Source organism: Tachyglossus aculeatus, unplaced genomic scaffold, assembly GCF_015852505.1.
Source record: "Tachyglossus aculeatus isolate mTacAcu1 unplaced genomic scaffold, mTacAcu1.pri scaffold_89_arrow_ctg1, whole genome shotgun sequence".
Taxonomy (NCBI): domain Eukaryota; kingdom Metazoa; phylum Chordata; class Mammalia; order Monotremata; family Tachyglossidae; genus Tachyglossus; species Tachyglossus aculeatus.
In genome coordinates, this window is record NW_024045097.1 from 1,622,659 (window position 1) to 1,647,736 (window position 25,078).

At 48.4% G+C, this 25,078-nt stretch overlaps 1 pseudogene; it reads right to left on the reverse strand.

The window, feature by feature from the left end:
• Nucleotides 1-1,286: 1,286 nt before the first annotated feature.
• On the reverse strand, nucleotides 1,287-2,228 carry LOC119924265 (annotated as a pseudogene).
• Between the last annotated feature and the right edge of the window lie 22,850 nt (nucleotides 2,229-25,078).

The following is a 25,078-nucleotide window of genomic DNA, read 5'->3' on the forward strand; positions in this document are numbered from 1 at the left end:
CAGGACACCTGAATTTTCGTCCCTGCTCTGCCACTTGCCTGCTCTGTGGCTTTGGGAAAGTTTCATAACTGCTCTGTACCTCAATTTCCTCATCTGTAAACTGGGAATTAAACTGCCTTTTCTACCTCCCTTTCATATTGTGAGCCCCATGTGGGACGGGGATTGTGTTCGATGGGGTTACCTTGTAACTACGACAACACCTGTTACACATTAAAGTTTAATAAATTCCATCATGCTTATCATTCAGCCTGTGAAGACACAGACCAAGCGGGGACAGGTTCGAGGTTTACAAAACAGTGAAGGGGATGGACAGGCCAAACATGAAATTGTGGTTTTCCTAATCCCACAACAGCAGGTCAGAGGGGCCACCTATTGAAACTGCAGGGTGACAGGGCTAGAGAAACAAAAGGAAACACTTAATCATTTAGCAATCTTCACTAAGCCAAACTGCCTTCCCGGGAACTTGAGCCTGCTCTCCTCCATGCCACTGAGGAGTCTCCATCCCATTCTACATTTCCCACTCCGGCAGGAAAGAGGAAACAGATGCAGCATGCCTCTGTTGTCCCTCCCTCTGAACAGCCATCCTTGATGTCTCCTCAGGAGCTGGCACATGCTCTCCTCCAAGCCATTGAGGAAACGCAGCTCCTTTCTAGCTTCCACCACCCCGGTGTGAAAGAGAACACCCATTGCATGAGACCGCCCCCAAACCCCAGGAAGACTGGGAGCTGCTGTAGTGGTTGATGTGACTACCGATAAATCTTGAACTCTGAGCCCCGAGGAGCCTGAAAATTTGCTCCTCTACTGCACCCCATGGATTTGCTTCTATTTTGTGTATTTGTCTTTGTGGCATCTTAATGTTTCATCATTCCTGATGTGTCTGTCTCTGGTCTCTTCTCCACTCTTAGATTGTGAGCAGCCCAAGGCACATGGATCATGTCTAATTCCCACCTGTGCATTCCATCCCAGTGCTTAGTACAGGGCTCTGCACACAGTAAGCGCTCAATAAATACTACTACTATTGCTACTACCACTACTACCACCATTATTACTGCTACGGAGCAGGGATGATCAGATGGAACTTTTTCTCTTGGAGAGCTGTGCAGCTGAGAATACCAGCAGGTTTCAGAGGGATTTGGTTAGTCATGGATGAGCAGTCGTTGCTGGGTCACCAGAGGGAAAGTTAGGGATGGAGAGGGGAATGATTGGGGTGTTGGATGGTTCATCCATTCCTAACAAACCATGAAGGCATGGAAGGTAACTGTCACCTCACATCTCCAAGGGTCCAGTCACTGAGAAGTGTCGACTTTCTTGTAGAACACTTTTCTCAGGGCCCTTTTCATGTCCTTGTTCCTCAGGCTGTAGATAAAGGGGTTCAGCGTGGGAGTGACCACAGTGTACATCACAGCAAAGGCCTTGTCCTTGAGTGCCGAGAGACCAGATGAGGGGCTGAGGTAGACCCCATTGGTTGTCCCGTAGAACAGGAAGACAACAGAGAGGTGGGAACTGCAGGTGGAGAAGGCCTTCTTCCTCCCTCCAGCCGAGGGGACTTTGAAGATGGCCAACACGATAAGGGCGTAGGAAGCGAGGATGAAGATGAAAGGGGCAGCGATGAGGGCCCCAGCGACGATGAACACCAGGGTCTCATTGGCCGTGGTGTCGGAGCAGGACAGCCGCAGCAGGGGGGTGAGGTCGCAGAAGAAGTGAGGGAGTTCATTGGCGGCACAGAAGCTGAGTCAAGACATCAGGATGGTGTGTGCCAGGGAGATGAGGCCAGAGAATATCCAGGGCAGAGCCACCAGCAGGGCACAGAGCCGTGGATTCATGATGGAGGTGTAGTGGAGGGGGTGGCAGATGGCCACGAAGCGGTCATATGCCATCACGGCGATGAGGACACTGTCCATGATGCCGAAGAAATGGAAGAAATACATCTGGGTCAGGCAGCAGGTGTAGGAGATGGATTTGCTGTTGGACTGGATGTTGGCCAGCATCTTGGGGACTGTACTGGAGGCGAGGAAGAGGTCAACCAGGGAGAGGTTGCAGAGGAAGAAGTACATAGGGGTGTGCAGGTGTGGGTCAGAGCTGATCGCCAGGATAATGAGGAGGTTTCCCAGGGCTGTGAGCAGGTACATGCAGAGGAACAGCACGAAGAGGAGCTGCTGATGCTCCGCCCGGTCGGACAGTCCCTGGAGGATGAATTCTGAAGCGCTTGTGTTTTTTTTACTGTCCATCAATTTGGAGGGGGTGCTGGCCCTAACAGGGAGTGTGGTGCAAAAATGAGAAGAAGAGAAAGGCTCAGGAGCGCTGTTTAAAACGTGGATAGATCATAAGCTCATCAAGGGCACGGTGGGGATCGCGTTTTAAACTTTCTCTGGGGTTCCCTCCAAGTGCTAAGTACAGAGTGGGGCACAGTGTCCAATTGACTGTGGGTGATGTTCACTGCTGATGAGGGTGTAAGGTGGGCAGCCAGGTCTAGTGGGGAGAGCATGGGGCTAAGAGTCAGGAGACAAGTGGTTTAGCCCCAGCTCTGCCTTTCTGTGTGAGCTCTCTGAGCCTAGGTGCCCATGCCTGAAAAATTGCGATAACTCTCTCTACCTCACAGGGGCACTGCGAGGATAAAATGATGCCACTGATGAGAAAGCACTTTGGAAAAGTGAGAGCACCGTATTTGTTAAGCACTTACTATGTGAAGCAGTGTGGCTCAGTGGAAAGAGCATGGGCTTTGGAGTCAGAAGTCATGGAGCACTGTATTTGTTAAGCACTTACTATGCGAAGCAGCGTGGCTCAGTGGAAAGAGCCCGGGCTTTGGAGTCATAAGTCATGGATTCAAAACCCAGATCTGCCAATTGTCAGCTGTGTGACTTTGGGCAGGTCACTTAACTTCTCTGTGCCTCAGTTACCTTATCTGTAAAATGGGGATTAAGACTGTGAGCCCCCCGTGGGACAGCCTTGTAACCTCCCTAGTGCTTAGAACAGTGCTTTGCACACAGTAAGTGCTTAATAAATGCCATTGTTATTATTATGATTATGATTATGATTATGATTATGATTATTATTATTATTATTATTATTATTATTATTATTATTATTATTATTATTATGTGCCAGGCACTGTACTAAGCGCTGGGGTAGATACAAGCTAATCAAGTTGGACACAGTCCATATCCCCCATGGGCCTCACAATCTCAACCCCCATTTTACACATGAGGTAACTGAGACACAGAGAAATGAAGTGACTTGCCCAGGGTCACACAGCTGACAAGTGGTGGAGTTAACATTAGAACTCAGGTCCTTCTCACTTCTAGGCCCGTGCTCTATAAATTTGGCAAAGCTGCTTCTTAGACATCCCTAGTTTAAGTTGAAAGGGGTTCAAACCGGAGAACAAGGGAATGCTAGGGTGTAAGATTAGCCATTAGGATTCGATAGTGGTTGAGCTAGGGAGGTTTAGGGGTGGACCTGGTTAGGGGTTGGATTTAGGTTCAGTAAGTTTAGGGTGGGGAACAAATAAAAAGAACATTCAGCCCTAGAGAGGGGGGGCCCTAGCCCACAGCAGTATGACTGGGCCTGGTCAGTGATGCCTGAAATCACTCCATGGGGACTATGGGGGCCATGACCCCCTCATGGTTTTCTGAGCTGGATTCTCAGACTTGCTCTTCCCAAGGCTCTGACAAAATGGGAGACCTTTCAGTCACGTGCTGAAAAGGCTTCAGTTGGCAGCTTTCCAACCGATTAGCTCTTTGAAGCCAGTCCCCTCCCAGTCCTCTTCCCTCCTCCTCTCTCCAGATTCCTGCCTCCTGCTCCCTGACCCCCACACTCATAATGGAAAGTGGGCCCCTCTGTCTTGAATGATGATGTCTCCTTGGCCCTCTGTCTGATGTGGAGAGCTGTAATGCAGGAACACAGCAAACTTAAGCAGCCTAAGCCCCATTCACACGAAAGTGATAGATGACCAAGCAAACAGATGGCCCCCATCCTCCCTTAATGAAACAGTGTTCATATCAATTCAATAATCACCTGAACCCGGAGCTCTAAAAACCATTTAGTCCATGTCTCCCCACTGCCTGAGCATCTCCAGTGGCTACTCATTCACCTTTGCATCAGACAGAAACTCCTTACCATCGGCCTTAAAGCACTCAATCACCTTGCCCTCTCCTATCTCACCTTGCTGATTTCTTACTACAACTCAGCACATTCACCAGCGCTCCTCTAACACCAACCCACTCACTGTACCTCCATCTCATCTATCTCATCGCCAATCCCTTCCCCACGTCCCGCCTCTGGCCTGGATCTCCCTCCCCCTTCATATCCGACAGATGATCGCTCTCCCCACCTTCAAAGCCTTATTAAAATCTCATCTCCTCCAAGAGGCCTTCCCTGGCTGAGCCCTCATTTTCCTTTCTCCCTCTCCCTTCTGCGTTGCCCTGGTACTTGGATTTGTGCCCTTTGTTCACCCCACTCTCAGCCCCTCAGCACTTATGTACATATCTGTAATTTACTTTAACATCTGTCTTCCCTTCTAAACCAAACGTTCCTTGCAGGCAAGGAACCTGTCTGCTAACTCTGTTGTATTCTCCCAAGCTTTTCAATCAATCAATCAATCAATCGTATTTATTAAGCGCTTACTGTGTGCAGAGCACTGTACTAAGCACTTGGGAAGTACAAGTTGGCAACATATAGAGACGGTCCCTACCCAACAGTGGTTTCACAGTCTAGAAGGTACAGTGCTCGGCATACAGTAAGTGCTCAAAAAATATGATTGACTGATCGATAGCCATACATACTAAATTACGGCCGTGCTCAGCCTTATTGCAGAAAATGGATCTATTCTGATTCCTCAAGTTGTAAACACGTCTCCGTCTGCCTCCCTCATAAGAATGCAAACTCCTCGGCAGCCAGAGATGTGTCTCATCCTTCTAGCCAGTTGTTGGGTAGGGACCGTCTCTACATGTTGCCAACTTGTACTTCCCAAGCGCTTAGTACAGTGCTCTGCACACAGTAAGCACTCAATAAATACGACTGAATGAATGAATGAATGCTTTGGTTGCATTATCTCAAATGCTTAGGCCTGTGCATTACACCCAGGGGGAACTAGGATGGCATGCATAGAGAACCTTAGATTGGTAGAGGACTCTAGATTGGGGAGGCAGTATGGCGCGATGGAAGAGCCGTGGGCCTGAAAGCCGGAGGCCCTGGGTTCAAGTTCTGCCTCTGATAGCCATTTCCTTTGTGGCTTTGGGCAAGATGTGGTGAGCCCCCAACAAGCTGCCTTGTTAGAGACTGTGATCCCATAAACAACAACGAGGAACGGACTTTGTGAAGCCACTGATGGGCTTTATTTGAGGTCAGGTGATTGTGGACCTGTGGGGGTGGAGCATGGAGAGAAGCATGGCTTTCCCTGTTTTATCGATAAGGGGCCAGGACCAATCAATGACTGGCATTTAAAGCCCCAGCTGTGAAGCCTAAGGCAGATAAAAGGTGGTCGCTTTGAATCACGAAGAGAGGGGTACCTGGAGGCACAGGTGTATGTTGGAGAGCAGCACTCAGAAGGCAGCAGCACTGAGATGCAGAAAGAAGAAGCATTGGCAGAACGGGCTCCGTTGACCACAGACTGATACTGGGCCCTTGGGTGGTGGAGTGAGTGAGAGTGGGTGTATGTTTCACTTAAAGCTAAGTAAAAAAGGTTACACATTAGCCTTGGTGATCAGAGGTGTGATTTGACTTCTACTACGCATCACTGAGGCTTCCCCCAGTCTAGGCTTCCAGTCTAGGAAGGTCCTTGTTGGTATGAACTGGGGGCTTGTGACGCTGAGAAGCAGCGTGGCTTAATGGAAAGAGCACGGGCTTGGGAGTCAGAGGTTATGGGTTCTAATCCCGGCTCCGCCACTTGTCAGCTGTGTGACCTTGGGCAAATCATTTAACTTCTCTGGGCCTCAGTTTCCTCATCTGTAAAATGGGGATGAAGACTGTGAGCCCCACGTGGGACAACCTGATTACCTTGTACCTACCCCAGCTCTTAGAACAGTGCTTGGCAAGTAGTAAGTGCTTAACAAATACCAATATTATTATTATTATTGTGACACAAGTCACATAGCCTTCCCATGCCTCAGTTTCCCCAGCTGCAAATTGGGGGTAATAATACGTGAACCTTACCTTGCAGGAATGCTGTGAGGACTAAATAAGTAAATAATGTAAGGTGCTTTGGTAATAAAAGCACCACCTAGAAGCACAGTATTATTCCCATTAGACAGTAAGCCTGTTGCAGGCAGCAATTCTCTCGCTCTCTTTTAAGTCCCTAGTATAGTGATCGCCACACAGTGAGTGCTCAATAAATATGACTGAATGAGAGGGGGAAGAAGGAGAGGAAGCAAATTCAGAGAAATCGATGTGTTTGAAAATTGCTCCCAAGCAAACCAGAATGAAATCAATAGGAACAGGGGGAGGTTGTGGGGTCCAAGGTTGGGAATGGAAGTCTCTGAGGAACCCGGGAAAGAATCCGGGGGTCAGAGTGGACCAGTTTCAGAATTGTGATCATATGGTGAAAATGACACAGCTAGATTCTCATTCATCTCAAATGACCCGGGTTATATTTACAAGTGCACAGAGGCAGGGGTAGATAGGTTCAGTGAATGCAGAAGTTCCTGCCAGATTTAGAGATCTATGGTTTCCAGTATAATTCACTGGAGCAAATCCAAAGTGAGTCTCTGAGTCTCCACATCTTGGGCTCCCAGCGGTCCTTAGGTAATTAGCAAATTGTAGCTGGAGAAAACCCCTCCTTATTATCACTCCTACTGATTCAGCTCCAAGATAATTGGGAAATCAGTCAGATTAGACAGAAGGACATAGCCCTGAGCCCCGGGGAAAAGTTTTAGGCGAATACCTCTTGAGAAGGAAAGTTCCAGTCAGAGGACACTGGAAGGAGGCATTGAAAACTGGGAACACGGAGCCAGTACAAACCAGGACCACCAGACAGATTTCCTTGTAAAATAATTACATCCTCTAAGGTATTGTTTTTTCATAAAATTTACAGTTCTTGATTTGACTAACGGTGAATGAGTGAATTGGGGAAGCAGCGTGGTTCAGTGGAAACAGCATGGGCTTGGGAGTCAGAGGTCACAGGTTCTAATCCCGGCTCCACCACATGTTAAGCGCTTAGTACAGTGCTCTGCACACAGTAAGAGCTCAATAAATACGAATGAATGAATGAATGTCTGCTGTGTGACCTTGTGCAAGTCACTGAACTTCTCTGAGCCTCAGTTCCCTCATCTGTGAAACGGGGATTAAGACTATGAGCCCCACGTGGGACAACCTGATCACCTTGTATCCTCCCCAGAGCTCAGAACAGTGCTTTGCACATAGTAAGCGCTTGACAAATGCCATTATTATTATATACAATTAGGATGTCTTCACCTCCTGGGGAGTTGGGGCGGGAGTTTGCTGTGGGGAGGGGGGAGAAGGAGGAGAGAGTAAGAGAGTCTGGAACGAGGGGAAGAATTCACCGCCCTATTTAGTTACACCGAGGGAAGGCCTAGCCCTGCGCTTGATCCAGTGGAAAGAGCTCGGCTCTGCGAGTCAGAAATATTGGGTTTTAGTCCTGGATCTGCACGCTGGGACTGTACCATCAGTGGTGAAAATTTCTGATCTCATCTCTCTTATCTTGATCTTGTCCATCTCTCCAGCAAGCCCTCGCCCATGTGCTGCCTCTTTTCTGGAACCCGTCCCCCTTCAAATCTGAGAGACCACGGGTCTCCCCTCCTCCAAATCTTTCGTTAAATCACATCTCCTCCAAGAGGCCGTCCCTGATTAAACCTTCATTTCCCCTACTCTCTCTCATTCATTCATTCATTCATTCAATCGTATTTATTGAGCGCTTACTGTGTGCCGAGCACTGTACTAAGCACTTGGGAAATACAAGTTTGCAACATATAGAGACAGTGCCTAACCAACAGTGGGCTCACAGTCTAGAAGGGGAAGACAGACAACAAAACCAAACATATAAACCAAATAAAATAAATAGAATAAACATATACAAGTAAAATAAATAGAGTGATAAATATGTACAAACATATATACATATATCCCTTCTGCATCATTCCTGCACTTGGATTTGTAACCTTTACTCACCCCACCCTAAGCTCCTCAGCATTTATGTACATATCCATAATTGATTTAGTCATTCATTCACTCATTCATTTAATTGTATTTATTATGCGCTTACTGTGTGCAGAGCACTGTACTAAGCGCTTGGAAAGCACAATACAGCAATGAAGAGAGAAAATATTTGAATGTCTGTATACCCCTCCGGACTGTAAGCTCTATGCGCAGGGAACGTGTCTGCCAACTCTGTTATAGTGTACTCTCCCAAGCACTTAGTACAGTGCTCTGCACATAGTAAGGGCTCAATAAATACCATTGACTGATGGAAGAACTCCCTAGGGTGTTCTGCGAGGTGAACAGACCCAGAAGGAATCTGGAAAAATTAAACTGACTAACGTGGGCAGCCATAACCGCCTGCTGGGTTATCGTGCCATGGCACAGCATTGGCCCTGAGCTGTGGTCATTAGGTCCTTAAATGGGCCCTAGATGGAAAATCCCTTTGTGTGCACTTTGCCAAACGCTGCACCCCTGCCTGCCTACTTGCTTATTAAACTCCGATCCCTGGCAGGAAAATGACAAGCTGAGGTAAGAGAGCGTCAGTGGTGCTGCACAGACCTTTGTTAACATCAATTCCTACACACAGGTTTCCCCGGTTGAATCCCGAAGACCAAGATTCAGCTGCCATTCCCAGTGGGAGGCAACATCACCTCAGAGAATGATGTTCAGTTAGGAGGGGCTGGGGGCTGAACTAGGAGGATCAGAGGAAGGACCACTGCCTTTGTCAACCGAATGATTTTTGGCAGTGTGAAATAAGCTCCCTTGGGTTCTTGTCCCACCTCTACCACTGGTCTTCTGTGTGACCTTGAGGAAGGTCCAGAACCCCTCTTGGCCTCAGTTTCCTCATCTGTAAATTGGGACTACCAATCCACTGCCTCACTAAAGAGGTGGTGAGGACAAAATTAGATCATTGATGTGAAAGTCCTCTGGAAAAAATCAAAAGGGCTCTACAAAGCCAAGATGTTAGAATTATTATTGTCTGCTTTAGAAGCAGGACAGTCTCCTGTGGTCCTCTCTGTGGTCCTTATGGGTTCTTTGACCTCCTCTCCCTTCCTTTTTGCATCAGTGAAAGGAGATTGCTGCTTTGAGATCTTGACTGCTTCCCAGCTCCCCACCTTGAAACAAAACAGCAGATTCTCCAACCACCTCCTCAGGTGAAGGAAATGCTGAGCAGTATGGCTCATCACAGGCAAGAAGCAGTGTGGCCTAGTGGAAAGAACACAGGCCTGGGAGCCAGGGGACCTGGGTTCTAATACTGCTTCCACCACTTATCTACTGCATGGCCTTGGGCAAGTCACTGCACTTCTCTGTGCTGCAGTTACCTCATCTGTAAAATATGGGACATGGACTGTGTCCAACCTGATGAGCTTGCATCTACCCCAGTGCTTAGTATAGTGGCCAGCACATAGTAAATACTTAACAAATATCATAAAAAAAGGCAAGAGGAGAATGCTATGGAAGCTAGCATCCTCCTCCCCATCACAAGCCCAAATCCAAGCTTAATTCACTTTTCCTGCTTCAGTCCTCACCCTCTAGGAATCCTCCCTAATAACACGAGATCATAGGAATGTAAGGTCATAAGAGCACCACCCTGGCTCAGCCCCATGGTCCGTCCAGCCCAGGATTGTGTCTCCCGCAGCTGCCCTTGGACGCTGGAAGGAACTGTGTGATGGTGGCCCTCCTGGACACCCATCCTCCTGGTTAAAGATAGACCGACACCCCAAACTTTCCCTTTAGTGATGATTATGGACTGTTTATCCATGAATTTATCCAAATTCCTCTAGGATCTGCTGAGATGTTCAGCTGCACAGCTTCTTGTGGTGAACACTTGTGGAGTCCATGTGCTCACCCTTCACACCCCAGCCTCTTGGGAAAGAAGTGTTTCCTCTTGTTTCTTTGGAACTTGACACCCTCAACACCCTCATTTTGGTGCTTTGTGGTTTGGGGAACAGCAGTCCTATGTTCACTCTAACCAAACTCTATGTGATTTTGCAATTTCATTCCTGCCCCCTCTCAACAGGCATCTCTCCAGACTGAAAAACCCTAACTTGTGGAGAGTCTTCTCACACAGAAGCTGACCCTCTTCCCCCTAGGTCCTGAAAGTACTACTTCCACAGGGTGGGAGGTAAGTGGTGGATTTGTTCCCACAAGAAGTTATGCCACTGAAAAAAGGCTTGGATAGATTTATGGTCGAGTGGTCCACGCTGGCTTACTAGAGGGGAAGTCGAGGGTGTACAGGGGGAAAGTTCAGGATGTTAGATGGCCAATCCCTGTGAGAGTGGGTGTCCAGGGAATGGGTCTGACCATTCAGATTAGGGAGAAAATGAGAGCAGAGCTGGGATTGGAGGAGGGGGGTTGTGCGGAGAGGGCTGGAATTCACAGTTGCTCCAGGGAGCGTCAAGCATCTGAAAAAGAGTCAGAAGAAGGTGTTGGCTTGCAGGTCTGAACATCTCTGGGAGACTCTGGAGGTGATCCCTCCTCAGACTGAGCAATTCTGGCTGGCCTATTGTTATGAAAAGGGTAGCACTTTCAGAATCCCCAAAGTCTTTCCCCATGGAACTCCTCTGGGTCTTAAGCAGATGAATACTGAAGTCCAAGCCTCACTCCCTGCCCACCTAGAGGTTTCTCCTATTTAGGGAAAATGGACATTCCCCAACCACTGTCATTCAGAGGCACATCATTGTCCACAAACTCTCCCCCGTTGCACAAAATCCCCTTGCTCTCTCCTGCACAACTCTCTCTCTCTCTCTCTCTCTCTCTCTCTCTCTCTCTCTCTCTCTCTCTCTCTCTCATACACACACACACCATCTCAGTACCGAAATTCTCCCTCCTCTCCACCCCCTATCCCCTTCCCAGCATCTCTGTGGCTACAAAGAAGAAAACATCTTGGTTGCCTTCTGGATGGGGTAGGGGTAGGGCTGGGGCCACCCAGTTAATGTAGGGGAGGGGAGGTCACGGTTCTGGGCTGAGCTGGTAGGAGATGTCTTGGACTTTCCCCTCTTCCACATCACTCACCTGCTTTTCCGAGTCAGTCTCAGACACTGTCACCGAGGGTCTGGATCTCTGGGCTCTGTGACTCGTCTGGACGAAGGAAGATATCACCAAGAGAGATGGGCTGCAGGTCCTGACTTTTCTCCCATAGATATGCTGGGAGATGATTGCAGAATGGTGCTCTCCAGGGCCCGGACTACTCCGGCCCCGAGACTGAGTGAGTTTTCTCACTCACTGAGCCCAGAGAGAGCAGGGTGGGTGGGGACCACAGGGGGCGTATTTACACGTTCCCGTTGGTCTCCTGGGACCCAATCCTCTCAGTTCCTCGTTAGAGATGAGCACTCGGTAATTGTCCCACTTCCAGTGGAGTCACCAAGGACTGGCTCTCCGGGGAGAAGTGAGGGTTAAGTCAGGGTGGAGTCTCTTGCAGCTATGATGTCTAGGGGATCAACAGTAAACGTTTGGGTCAGCTGTGTGACCCCATTCCCTAGAGCCTGGGAGACACTCTGGGCCTTCAGCAATGAACTTAGGGGGAAGGTGAAGAGCAGGTAGACTACTGGGCAGAGCTAGAATTTATGAATGCTGAATCATCAGCGAAAGCCATTCAGAGTCACATCTGTTTCCAAAAGCAGCATCAGGATACATGGAGGGACTGTGTGATGGTCGTCCTCCTGGACATAATCCCCATGGTCAGGGATGGATCATCCAATACCCACAATTTTCCCCCTCTTAAACCAATATAGATGACACATCCACAAGTCCGTTTGAACTTATTGTGGCTTTTATCTGCTCAGCTTCCTCTAGAGGTTCTTTTATGGTCTCTGTTAAGCACTTACTAACGCGTCAAATACTGTTCTAAGTGTTGGGACAGGTACAAGTTAATTATGTTGGACACAGTCCCTGTCCCACATGGGGCTCACAATCTAAGTCGGAGGGAGAACAGGAGAACCGAGACGCAGATAAATTGCCCAGGATCATGCTGCAAGCAGTTGGCAGAACTGGGATTAGAACCTAGGTCCTCTGATTCCCAGGACTGTGCTCTCTCCACTAGGCCACACTGCTTCGCACTTCTCCAGCTAGACCTTTGCCAGAGCAGCTGGCCAAGCGGCCTGCTGCAAGAAGGGTGATAATAATAATGATAATAATAATAATAATGGCATTTATTAAGCGCTTACTATGTGCAAAGCACTGTTCTAAGCGCTGGGGAGGTCACAAGGTGATCAGGTTGTTCCACGTAGGGCTTTCAGTCAATCCCCATTTTACAGATGAGGTAACTGAGGCCCAGAGAAGTGAAGAGACTTGCCCAAAGTCACACAGCTGACAATTGGTGGAGCCGGGATTCGAACCCATGACCTCTGACTCCAAAGCCCGTGCTCTTTCCACGAGTGATGTCACTCGTCTCTTGAATTGCCTGTAACCTTGCCCTTCAGGGGATGTTTTTAGAGTAGAGAAGCAGCATGGCCCAGTGGAAAGAGCACAGGCCTCACTGTGGGCAGGGAATGTGTCTACCAACTCTGTTATTTTGTTCTCTTCCAAGTGCTTAGTACAGTGCTCTGGACACAGTAAACACTCAATAAATGGATTGATTGAGGCCTAGAAATCAGAGGACCTGGGTTCTAATCCTGGCTCTGCCACTTGTTTGTTGTTGACCTTGGATAAGTCACATAACTTCTCTGGGCCTCAGTTTTCCCATCTGTAAAATGGGGAGTAAATATCTGTTCTCCCTCCCCCTTAGACTGTGAGCTCCATATGGGACAGGGACTGTGTACAGCCTGATCACCCTCGGCTTCAAGGCTCTCACCCTCGGCTTCAAGGCTCTCCATCACCTCACCCCCTCCTACCTCACCGCCCTTCTCTCCTTCTCCAGCCCAGCCCACACCCTCCACTCCTCTGCCGCTAACCTCCTCACCGTGCCTCGTTCTCTCCTGTTCCGCCGTCAACCCCCGGCCCACGTCCTCCCCCTGGCCTGGAATGCCCTCCCTCCGCACATCTGCCAAGCTGGCTCTCTTCCTCCCTTCAAAGCCCTACTGAGAGCTCACCTCCTCCAGGAGGCCTTCCCAGACTGAGCCCCCTCTTTCCTCTCCCCGTCCCCATCCCCCCCACCTTACCTCCTTCCCCTCCCCACAGCACCTGTATATATGTTTGTACAGATTTATTACTCTATTTATTTATTTATTTTACTTGTACATATTTTTCTATTTATTTTATTTTGTTAATATTTCTGTTTTGTTGTCTGTCTCCCCCTTCTAGACTGTGAGCCCGCTTTTGGGTAGGGACCGTCTCTATATGTTCATTCATTCATTCATTCAATCGTATTTATTGAGCACTTACTTTGTGCAGAGCACTGTACTAAGCGCTTGGGAAGTCCAAGTTGGCAACATATAGAGATGGTCCCCACAGCCGGCTCACAGTCTAGAAGGGGGAGACAGACAACAAAACAAAACATATTAACAAAATAAATAGAATAAATATGTACAAGTAAAATAAATAGAGTAATAAATGTGTACTTATTGCAATGGGGAGGGGAAGGTGGAAGGGAAATACCAACAACATAGAGAAGTAATAGGACCCAGATGTTGGCCACCACTATGAGATCACCTTTCTAGCATACATCTTTAATGTTATTGAACTACAGAGTTGCTGGAAGGAATAATTAGGGGATGAGAAGATTTGGGGGAGGGGTCACTGCTCCCCTTTTGCAGCTTATCCCATCCTTGTAATGTTGTTCTCCAACCATACGATATGTTGCCAACTTGTACTTCCCAAGCGCTTAGTCCAGTGCTCTGCACACAGTAAGCACTCAATAAATACGATTGAATGAATGAACGAATGAATTACCTTGCATCTATCTCAGCATTAAGTACAATACTTGGCACATGGTAAGTGCTGAATAAATAACGCAATTAATTATATAATTGTTGTAACTCCACAGCGGGCATCTCGGCTGCTGCTCTGCTCCATGCTGGGGCACCCTCTCTGGATTTCCATCGGTCAGTCCTCAGACACGGAATATTCTTCTCCTTTATGGCCAAAGACTCCTGAGACAGACAGTGATTTCGTGTCCATTTCCCTCCCTCTCCCATTGGGTTCGTTGTAGTGAGAACACTAGCTAGCAAATGGCACTGAGGCACCACAATCGATCCTCTTAATCGATCAGTCAATCAATGGTATTTATTGATCACTTATTGTGTGTTGAGCCCCATACTAAGCAGTTAGGGGAGTACACTACAACAGAGCTGGTAGACACCATCCCTGACTGCACGGATCTTACCGTCTAGAGGCAGCGAAAGGCATTGAAATAAATTATGGAATAATAATAATGATGGCATTTATTAAGCACTTACTATAATAATAATAATGATGATGGCATTTGTTAAGCGCTTACCATGTGCAAAGCACTGTTCTAAGCGCTGGGGAGGTTACAAGTTGATCACGTTGCCCCACAAGGGGCTCACAGTCTTCATCCTTATTTTACAGATGAGGGAACTGAGGCCCAGAGAAGTGAAGTGACTTGTCCAAAGTCACACAGCTGACAATTGGCAGAGCCGGGATTTGACCCGTGACTCCAAAGCCCGGGCTCTTTCCACTGAGCCACGCTGCTTCTCCAATGTAGGTAATGTACATAAACCCTGTGAGGCTGAGGGTGGCGTGGATATCAAGGGTTTAAAAGGTGCAGATCTAAGCAGAAGGGTGATGCAGAAGGGAGAAGCAGTAGAGGAAATGAAGATTTACTCGGGAGAGGCCTCTTGGTGGAGATGGGATTTTAGTAAGGCATTGCTTGAGAACACTGACTTGTGTTCCCTGCCTGGGGTGCTGTCTAAGGGGCCAGCGCTTTCCACACTGGTAGATACGGTTTATATTTCCCTAGATGAGGCTGGGGTTCTGGGGAAACAGAGCTGGACCATGTGAAAGGCATCACTCATCCTCCAGACTATAAACTCGTGGGCAGAGAACATGTCTACTGACTGTTATATTGTAGTACAGTGCTCGGCACACAGTAACTACTCAATAAATGCCATTGGTTGATTGATCATGTATTATGGAGTTTTAAAAAAAAATCCCGTTACTTTTCTGGAAGGAGCCCTCGAGTTTCAAGTTGAGATCCGGGATCTGGAACCTAAAGTCAGAACACAAAACCTTCTTCCTACCCCCAGATTCCCTCGGAAAAACATAAGGACCTAAGCAATGCCTACTGCTGGGTCAGACCAATGACCCAACCAGCCAGAATTCTGTTTCAGGAGCTGGTAGGCTGCCTGGAGCAGGTATCAGTCCTTCTCTGTGCCTCAGTTTCCCCATCAGTATCCTGGTGATACAACTCCTGAAACAGGAGGGCAAGAAGAGCAGCGAGCAGGCCAAGCTGGTTAAACACAGAGCTGTATAAAGACCTGGAACTTAACAAGAATATCTCCCCAAATGGAAAGAAGACTAAGATATTCAGGATGAGTTCCAAACAATAGCAAGCACGTGTGGGATCAAATCAGAAATGTTAAGGCAAAACTAGAGGTGCAGGACACAAAGATAGCTAAAAAGATATTAAAGAGGTCCAAGAAAAGCCTCATTCTTTGATTAGCTTAGGAAAGAAACACCAAACAGATTTGTCAGCTGTGTGACTTTGGGCAAGTCACTTCACTTCTCTGTGCCTCAGTTACCTTATCTGTAAAATGGAGATTAAGACTGTGAGCCCCACGTGGGACAACCTAATCACCTTGTATCCCCCCAGTGCTTAGAACAGTGCTTTGCACATAGTAAGCTCTTAACAAATACCATCATTATAATGATGATACACATTCTACAGTGTACAGTACAGTCAAAAACTGGGATGTCAGTTGTACACCAAATCACGTCTTCAAACTGAGGCTTGTCCAGATAATAAATGAAAAAGTTCAGATAACTGAAAATAGGTATGTGCCAGTTTGCGACAGGAAATTGGGTTCGGTTTGGTTACCTGAACTTTCCAAGATCTGAACTATCCTCGGTTCAAATCAACTATCCACTCTAGTGAAGGAATTGGTTGAAGAGAAACATCATGGCTCAGTGGAAAGAGTTCGCGCTTTGGAGTCAGAGGTCACGGGTTCAAATCCCGGCTCCATCAATTGTCAGTTGTGTAACTGTAGGAAAGTCACTTAACTTCTCTGTGCCTCAGTTACCTCATCTCTAAAATGGGGATTATGACTGTGAGCCCCCCGTGGGACAACCTGCTCACCTTGTTACTTCCCCAGCACTTAGAACAGTGCTTTGCAAATAGTAAGCGCTTAATAAATGCCATTCATCAATTCATTCAATCATATTTATTGAGCACTTACTGTATGCAGAGCACTGTACTAAGCACTGGGGAAGTACAAGTCGGCAACATATAGAGACGGTCCCTACCCAACGACGGGCTCAGAGTCTAGATGGGGGAGACAGAAAACAAAACAAAACATGTAGACAGGTGTCAAAATCGACAGGACGAATAGAATTAAAGCTATATGTACATCATTAACAAAATAAATAGTAAATATGCACAAGTAAAATAAATAGAGTAATAAATCTGTACAAACGTATGTACAGGTGCTGTGGGGAGGGGAAGGAGGTAGGGTTGGGGGGATGGGGAGGAGGAGAGGAAAAAGGGGTCTCAGTCTGGGAAGGTCTCTTGGAAGAGGTGAGCTCTCAGCAGGGCTTTGAAGGGAGGAAGAGAGCTAGCTTGGCAGATGTGCGGAAGGAGGGCATTCCAGGCCAGGGGGAGGACGTAGGCCGGGGGTCGACGGTGGGACAGGTGAGAACGAGGTACAATGAGGAGGTTAGCGGCAGAGGAGTGGAGGGTGCGGGCTGGGCTGTTGAAGGAGAGAAGGGAGGTGACGTAGGAGGGGGAGAGGTGATGGAAAACCTTGAAGCCGAGGGTGAGGAGTTTTTGCTGGATTCATAGGTTGACTGGCAGTCACTGGAGATTTTTGAGGAGGGGAGTAACATGCCCAGAGTGTTTCTGCAGAAAGATGATCCGGGCAGCAGCATGAAGTATAGACTGAAGTGCTGAGAGGCAGGAGGATGGGCGATCAGAGAGGAGGCTGATGCAGTAATCCAGTCGGGATAGGATGAGAGATTGAACCAGCAAGGTAGTGGTTTGGATGGAGAGGAAAGGGCAGATCTTGGTGATGTTGTGGAGGTGAGACTGGCAGGTTTTGGTGACGGATTAGATGTGTGGGGTGAACGAGAAAGCGGGGTCAAGGATGACAACAAGGTTTCGGGCTTGTGACACGGGAAGGATGGTAGTGCCGTCTACAGTGACGGGAAAGTAAAGTAGAGGGGAGGGTTTGGGATGGAAGATAAGGAGTTCAGTCTTGAACATATTGAGTTTTAGATGGAGGGCAGACATCCAGATGGAGATGTCCTGAAGGCAGGAGCAGACACGAGCCTGAAGGGAGGGAGAGAGAGTAGGGGCAGAGATGTAGATTTGGGTGTCATCAGCGTAGAGATGATAGTTGAAGCCGTGGGTGCGAATAATAATAATAATAATTGGCATTTGTTAAATGCTTACTATGTGCAAAGCACTGTTCTAAGCGCTGGGGAGGATACAGGGTGATCAGGGTGTCCCACGTGGGGCTCACAGTCTTAATCCCCATTTTACAGATGAGGTAACTGAGGCCCAGAGAAGTTAAGTGACTTGCCCAAGATCACACAGCAGACATGTGGTGGAGTCGGGATTTGAACCCATGACCTCTGACTCCAAAGCCTGGGCTCTTTCCACTGAGCCACGCTGCTTCTCTGTATGAGTTCACCATACAGAATGGCAAATGAGTTCACCAAGGGAGTGAGTGCAGATAGAGAACAGAAGGGGACCAAGAACTGACCCTTGAGGAACCCCTACTGTAAGGGGATGGGAGGGGGAGGAGCCCGCAAAGGAGACTGAGAATGAACTGCCAGAGAGATAAGAGGAGAACCGGGAGAGGACGGAGTCAGTGAAGCCAAGGTTGGATAGCGTGTTGAGGAGAAGGGGGTTGTCCACAATGTCGAAGGCAGCTGAGAGGTTGAGGAGGATTAGGACAGAGTAGGAGCCGTTGGATTTGGCAAGAAGGAGGTCATTGTGGTAACCTTTGAGAGGGCAGTTTTGGTGGCATGTAGGGGACAGAAGCCAGTTTGGAGGGGGTCAAGGAGAGAGTTGGCATTGAGGAATTCAAGACAGCAGGTGTAGATGACTCGTTCTAGGAGTTTGGAAAGGAATGGTAGGAGGGAAATAGGATGATAACTAGAAGGGGAGGTGGGGTCAAGAGAGGGTTTTTTTAGGATGGGGGAGACGTGGGCATGTTTGAAGGCAGAGGGGAAAGAACCAGTGGAGAGTGAACAGTTGAAGATGGAAGTTAAGGAGGGGAGGAGGGAAGGGGTGAGAGATTTGATGAGAGGGAATGGGGGCTGAAGCACAGGTGGATGGAGGAGCACTTGAGAGGAGTGAGGAGATCTCATCTGAAGATACTGCTGGGAAAGATGGGAGAGTAGCAGAAAGGGTTGAGAGTGGGGGTGTTGGCGAAGGGTGAGGAGTGACTTTGGGAAGCTCAGAACTGATGGAGTTAATTTTACTAATGAAGTAGGAGGCCAGATCATTGGGGTGAGGGATGGAGCGGGGGAGGAACAGGGGGCCTGAGAAGGGAGTCAAATGTATGGAAGAGCTGACGGGGATGATGGGCATGGGTGTCAATACGGGAAGGGAAATAGTTTTGCCTGGCAGAGGAGAGGGCTGAGTTAAGACAGGAAAGGATAAACTTGATGTGAACAAGGTTGGCTTGGTGTTTAGACTTTCTCCACCAGCATTCAGCAGCTCGAGCATAAGACTGAAGGAGGCGGACAGTGGGAGTGATCCAAGACTGTGAGTTAGAGGTACGAGAGCGGCGAAGGAAAGGGGAGCAAACGAGTTGAGTTGAGTAGAAAGGGTGGAGCTGAGAGAAGTAATCTGGTCATCAAGATTGGGTAGAGAGGATGGGGGGCAAGGTGGGGTGTGAGGCGCTGAGAAAGATGGATGGAGTCGAGAGAGTGGAGGTCTCTGTGAGGTAGTAATATAGATTTACAGGGGACAGGAGTGTGAGTGAGGAGGCAGGTGAGAAGGTTATGATCAGAGAGAGGGATTTCAGAGTTGTTGAGGGTGGAGATAGTGCAGTGGTAGGAGATGATGAGTTCGAGGGTGTGACCAAATTGGTGAGTGGGTGAGATGGGGTGGAGCAGGAGGTTGGCAGCGTCAAGGAGAGATAGAAGGCGGGCGGCAGAGGAATCACCAGGGACATCCATGTGGATGTTGAAGTCTCCGAGGATCAGAGTGTGCATGGAAAAGGAGAGAAGGAAAGTGAGAAAGGGGTCAATCAATCAATTAATCAATCAATGATATTTATTGAGCACTTCCTGTGTGCAGGGCACTGTACTAAGCGCTTGGGAAGTACAAGTTGGCAACATATAGAGACAGTCCCTACCCAACAGTGGGCTCACAGTCTAGAAGGGGGAGACAGAGAACAAAACCAAACATATTAACAAGATAAAATAAATAGAATAGATATGTACAAGTAAAATAAATAAATAAATAAATAGAGTAATAAATATGTACAAACATATATATATATATATATACAGGTGCTGTGGGGAAGGGAAGGAGGTAAGACGGGGGGATGGAGACGGGGGCGAGGGGGACAGGAAGGAGGGGGCTCAGTCTGGGAAGTCCTCCTGGAGGAGGTGAGCTCTCAGTAGGGCCTTGAAGGGAGGAAGAGAGCTAGCTTGGCGGATGTTGGGAAGGAGGGCATTCCAGGCCAGGGGGATGACGTGGGCCGGGGGTCGACGGCGGGACAGGCAAGAACGAGGCACGGTGAGGAGATTAGCGGCAGAGGAGTGGAGGGTGTGGGCTGGGCTGTAGAAGCAGAGAAGGGAGGTGAGGTAGGAGGGGGCGGGGTGATGGAGAGCCTTGAAGCCGAGGGTGAGGAGTTTCTGCCTGATGCTCAGATTGACTGGTAGCCACTGGAGATTTTTGAGGAGGAGAGTAACATGCCCAGAGCGTTTCTGGACAAAGACAATCCGGGCAGTGGCGTGAAGTATGGATTGAAGTGGGTAGAGACACGAGGATGGGAGATCAGAGAGGAGGCTGATGCAGCAGTCCAAATGGGATAGGATGAGAGCTTGAACGAGCAGGGTAGCAGTTTGGATGGAGAGGAAAGGGTGGATCTTGGCAATGTTGCAGAGCTGAGACCGGTTGGTTTTGGTGAAGGCTTGGATGTGAGGGGTGAATGAGAGTCGAAGATGACACCAAGGTTGCGGGCTTGTGAGACGGGAAGGGTGGTAATGCTGTCAACAGTCAAAATCATTAAAGAAGTTGGAGGTGGGGCCGGGGGGGGCGGTGGCGGTAGATGACGGCTATAAGAATCTGGAGGGGGTGGTAGAGGTGAATAATGTGGGCTTCAAAGTAGGGGAAGGAAAGAGAAGGGGAAGGAGGGATAGTGTGAAAGTGACATTGGGGAGCGACAAGGAAACTGGCACCTCCTCCTTTTCCGGTGAGTCTGGGGGAGTGGGAGAAGAGGATGCCTCTGCTGGAGAGAGTAGCAGAAGAGACCGTGTCATCTGGAGTGAGCCCTCATTATTATTATTATTATTATTAAGATGAAATCGACCCAGAGCTCCTAAGGGCTGGGAGTGTCAGCTGGTGTAAAGCCCTGGAAGGGCATGTCTCTCCTCAGAAGGATTTGGAGCCAATGAGTGGATTCCTGGGAGCCATACCCAGCTGGAAGTGTGCCGGCCAAAGTGCAGCAATTATAACACAGGCACATCGTCTAGGCTTGCTCCGATGACTCTACCTCTCGACATTTATAAAAGGGAAAACGGCAGAGTGAATCGTGTGATGCTGGCTGTGTGAGGGTTCACTGTTGCCAGACTTCTGTTGTTACTTCCATGCAGTTGTGTTTTCTCTCTGAGCCACAGAGAGTCTCGAAAGCCTCTCTCACACCCAAGGACCATTGGCTCCTGTCCTGGGCTTTTGTCCAGTTTACACTCCTTTGGGCATTCAACAATTGGTGGGGAAAGAGGGGGCTGAAGGGGGGGAGAAGATAACTTTCTTTTTTCAGCCAGAAAACAGTTGGAGCCTTCTTTTTGTATTAAGAGTATTTATTGAGCACTTACTATGTGCCAGGAACGGCACTAAGCACTGGGTTAGATACGAGCTCATCAGGTTGGCCACAGTCCATGCCCCACGTGGGGTTCGCAGTCTTAATCCCCATTTCACAGATGAGGTAACTGAGGCACAGAAGAGTTAAGTGACTTGCCCATGGTCACACAGCTGACAAGTGGCAGAGCTGGGATTAGAACCCAGGTCCTTCTGGCTCCCAGGCTCATACTCTATATATTAGGCCACACTGCCTGTCAAAAGACTTTTTGTTCAAAAGTCACCCCTGGCCCATACTCCAAGTGGGTGCTGCCTTAAATCCAAATTTTAGATAAAATATCTTTTATTTAGAATGTGAAAAGAATTATTGTTCTGTCAAATTTTTAAAGTACCCCAGAAAGTGAGAGATTTTAGATGCACCATCACCCCACGGTTACCGACATCCATAACTCTTAGCATCCCACAGAAAGGTCACTGGATTTAAGGATTTTTGAATGCTGTTCTTATGTTCTCATTATATTTTTTGTTTTATAAAAAGTCCTCAGGCTTGTACTTTATATTTTTTAGAGAAGCTGCAGCACAGAATATTTAGAAAAACCTACATCCTCCTCCACCACAAACACACAGAGCAGTGTGCCCTTCCCTACCACGGGCACTTTTGATGGACTGTGAGCTCTGCTTGCCTTCCCTGACTGGTGGCTACCCCTTACAGGCTGACTGTAGCCTCCATCGGACTGCCTGCCTGTGGCCCACCCTCACAGATTCCTTTGGGCCAGATTTGATTGAGGGCTCAGTCAGTTGAGCAAACCTGAAAGGGTGCGCTTAGGTTGCCCTGGGCCAGCGTCACCCCTGTTAGTAGGAAAGGGCTATGGCCACTCAGGGCTGATTCCCTTCACCCCTTTCTTCATGGGTCCAGGCTCCTGTTCTTCCCACCTGGGCGAACGACTAGCTGAGGCCAAATGGGAAAAGCGCAGATCACTGGGCTGAGGCCAAATGGGAGAAGCTCATCACTGGTCTGAGTCAGCCAGATCAGGAACGGCTGCGACCAATCGGTCAGGATGAGATCCAGTCAGATAGGAGAGACTGGTCAGGAGAGGCCTCAGTCAGCTGGGAGGGGTTAAAATCAGCTGGGGGCTAGAACTGGTTTGGGGACGGGGGCTGTGTGACCTTAGAGAAAGGATTTGGGTAGAGAGCAGGGTCCTTGACCAGTCAAGAAGAGCTACCATCAAATGGGAGGTGCTACAGTCAGGATAATAATGATGGCATTTATTAAGCAGCGTGGCTCAGTGGAAAGAGCCCGGGAGTCGGAAGCCATGGGTTCTAATCCTGGCTCCGTTGCTTGTCAGCTGTGTGACTTTGGACAAGTCACTTAACTACTCTGTGCCTCAGTTACCTCATCTGTAAAATGGGGATTAAGACTGTGAGCCCCATATGGGACAACCTGATCACCTTGTATCCACCCCAGGGCTTAGAACAGTGCTTTGCAAGCAAAGCACACACATGCTTAACAAATACCATCATCAACATCATTAAGTGCTTACTATATGTGAAGCACTATTCTAAGCTCTGGGGGGGAATACAAAGTGATCAAGTTGTTCCCTGTGGGGCTCACAGTCTTAATCCCCATTTTACAGATGAGGTAACTGAGGCACAGAGTAGTTAAACTTGCCCAAAGTCACACAGAAGTGTGGCTTAGTGGAAACAGCACGGGCTTGGGAGTCAGAGATCATGGGTTCTAATCCCGGCTCCCCCACGTGTCTGCTGTGTGACATTGGGCAAGTCACTTAACTTCTCTAAGCCTCAGTTACCTCATCTGTAAAATGGGGATTGAGACTGTGAGCCCCCGTGGGACAACATGATCACCTTGTATCCCCCCAGTGCTTTGCACATAGTAAGCACTAAACAAATGCCATAATAATAATAATAATAATAATAATAATTAAGTGGCAGAGGTGTGATTAGAGGGTGGGATTCCCCCTCCCCATCCCCCCCCCCGCCTTACCTCCTTCCCCTCTCCACAGCACCTGTATATATGTTTATATGTATTTATTACTCTATTTTCTTTACTTGTACATATTTATTCTATTTATTTTATTTTGTTAATGTGTTTTGTTTTGTTGTCTGTCTCCCCCTTCTAGACTGTGAGCCCACTGTTGGGTAGGGACCATCTCTATATGTTGCCAACTTGTACTTCCCAAGCGCTTAGTACAGTGCTCTGCACACAGTAAGCGCTCAATAAATACGATTGAATGAATGAATTAGAACCCATGACCCCTGACTCCCAAACCAGGGAGGTGCAGTGGTCACTTGCAGGTATAATGATGGCATTTATTAAGCGCTTACTATGTGCAAAGCACTGTTCTAAGTGCTGGTTTTTTTTAAAATAATGACATTTATTAAGCACTTACTGCGTGCAAAGTACTGTTCTAAGCGCTGGGGAGGTTACAAGGTGATCAGGTTGTTCCACGGGGGGGGGGGTGCCTCATAGTCAATGAATGAATGGGCCAATTTCGGGGAGTTCCTATCCTGACTGCCTTCTCTGGAGTTATCTTTTTGTGGTGAGCACACTACAAGCTGCCTTATTACTGACTGTTTATGATCCCATGAACAACAACGAGGGAGAGACTTTGCTAAGGAACTGATGAACACTACCTGGGACAGGTGATTGTGGGCCTGTGGGGGTGGAGCATGGAGGGAGGGGTGGCTTTCTCTCTTTGTTCTTCCCAGCAACAGGCCTGCACCAATGCACCAGGCTGCCCCGTAGAGACACCAGCTCCAAAGCCTAAGGCAGATAAAAGGGGGGCCCTTTTGAAGTCCAGGAGATGTGGCAGCACACGCAGAAGCAGCAAGAGAAGGAGCAGCACTTAGAAGAAGAAAGAAAGAAGTAGAAAGAAGAAGCATTGGCAGAACGATGGGCTCCTTTGACCACAGATGGGGATTGAGCCCTTGGTGGAATGCAATGAGTGAATGTATGTATGAGTCACTCCCTTGCACATTGGTAAAAAATCTTACACATTAACCTTGGTGATCAGAGGTGTGGCTTCACTTCTACGTGTCACTGAGGCACCCTCCCTGTCCGGGAAGGTACTGGTTGGTATGAACCGGGGGACTGGTGACACTTTTAAGACCTACCCCCCACACCGACCTGGCTTAGCCCCCAATAGTCCATCCAGCCCAGCACTCTGCTTCTGACAGTGGCCCGTGAACCCGTGGAGGAACTGGATATTGGTGGCCCTCCTGGGACAAACCCTCCAACACCCCATTAGGGATGAGGTTTTACTGTCAGGAACAATCTTGGCTCTGAGGCTTCAGGACTGAGCACCTGTAAAGAGGATTTGATTATGATAGTGGCTTGAGAAGCAGCGTGGCTCAGTGGAAAGAGCCCGGGCTTTGGAGTCAGAGGTCATGGGTTCAAATCCCAGCTCCACCACTTGTCAGCTGTGTGACTTTGGGCAAGTCACTTCACTTCTCTGGGCCTCAGTTCCCTCATCTGTAAAATGGGGATGAAGACTGTAAGCCCCCCGTGGGACAACCTGATCACCTTGTATCCTCCCCAGCGCTTAGAACAATGCCCTGCACATAGTAAGCACTTAATAAATACCATTATTATTATTATGTAGCAACTTGCACCCTTGCTCTCTCACATCTCTGCCAGCCAAGTTCACGCTGGGACACAGAGTATAATGAGCGAGTAGTCAGGCAGGGTTGAGGCACAGAGCAAAATACAGAGGTTTTATTTTTTTATGTGCAGGACCCATTTATGGTCAAAGTGATAGCATAAATTGAAGCAGCGTGGCCTAGTGGAAAGTCCATGGGTCTGATCCCAGCTCTGCCCTT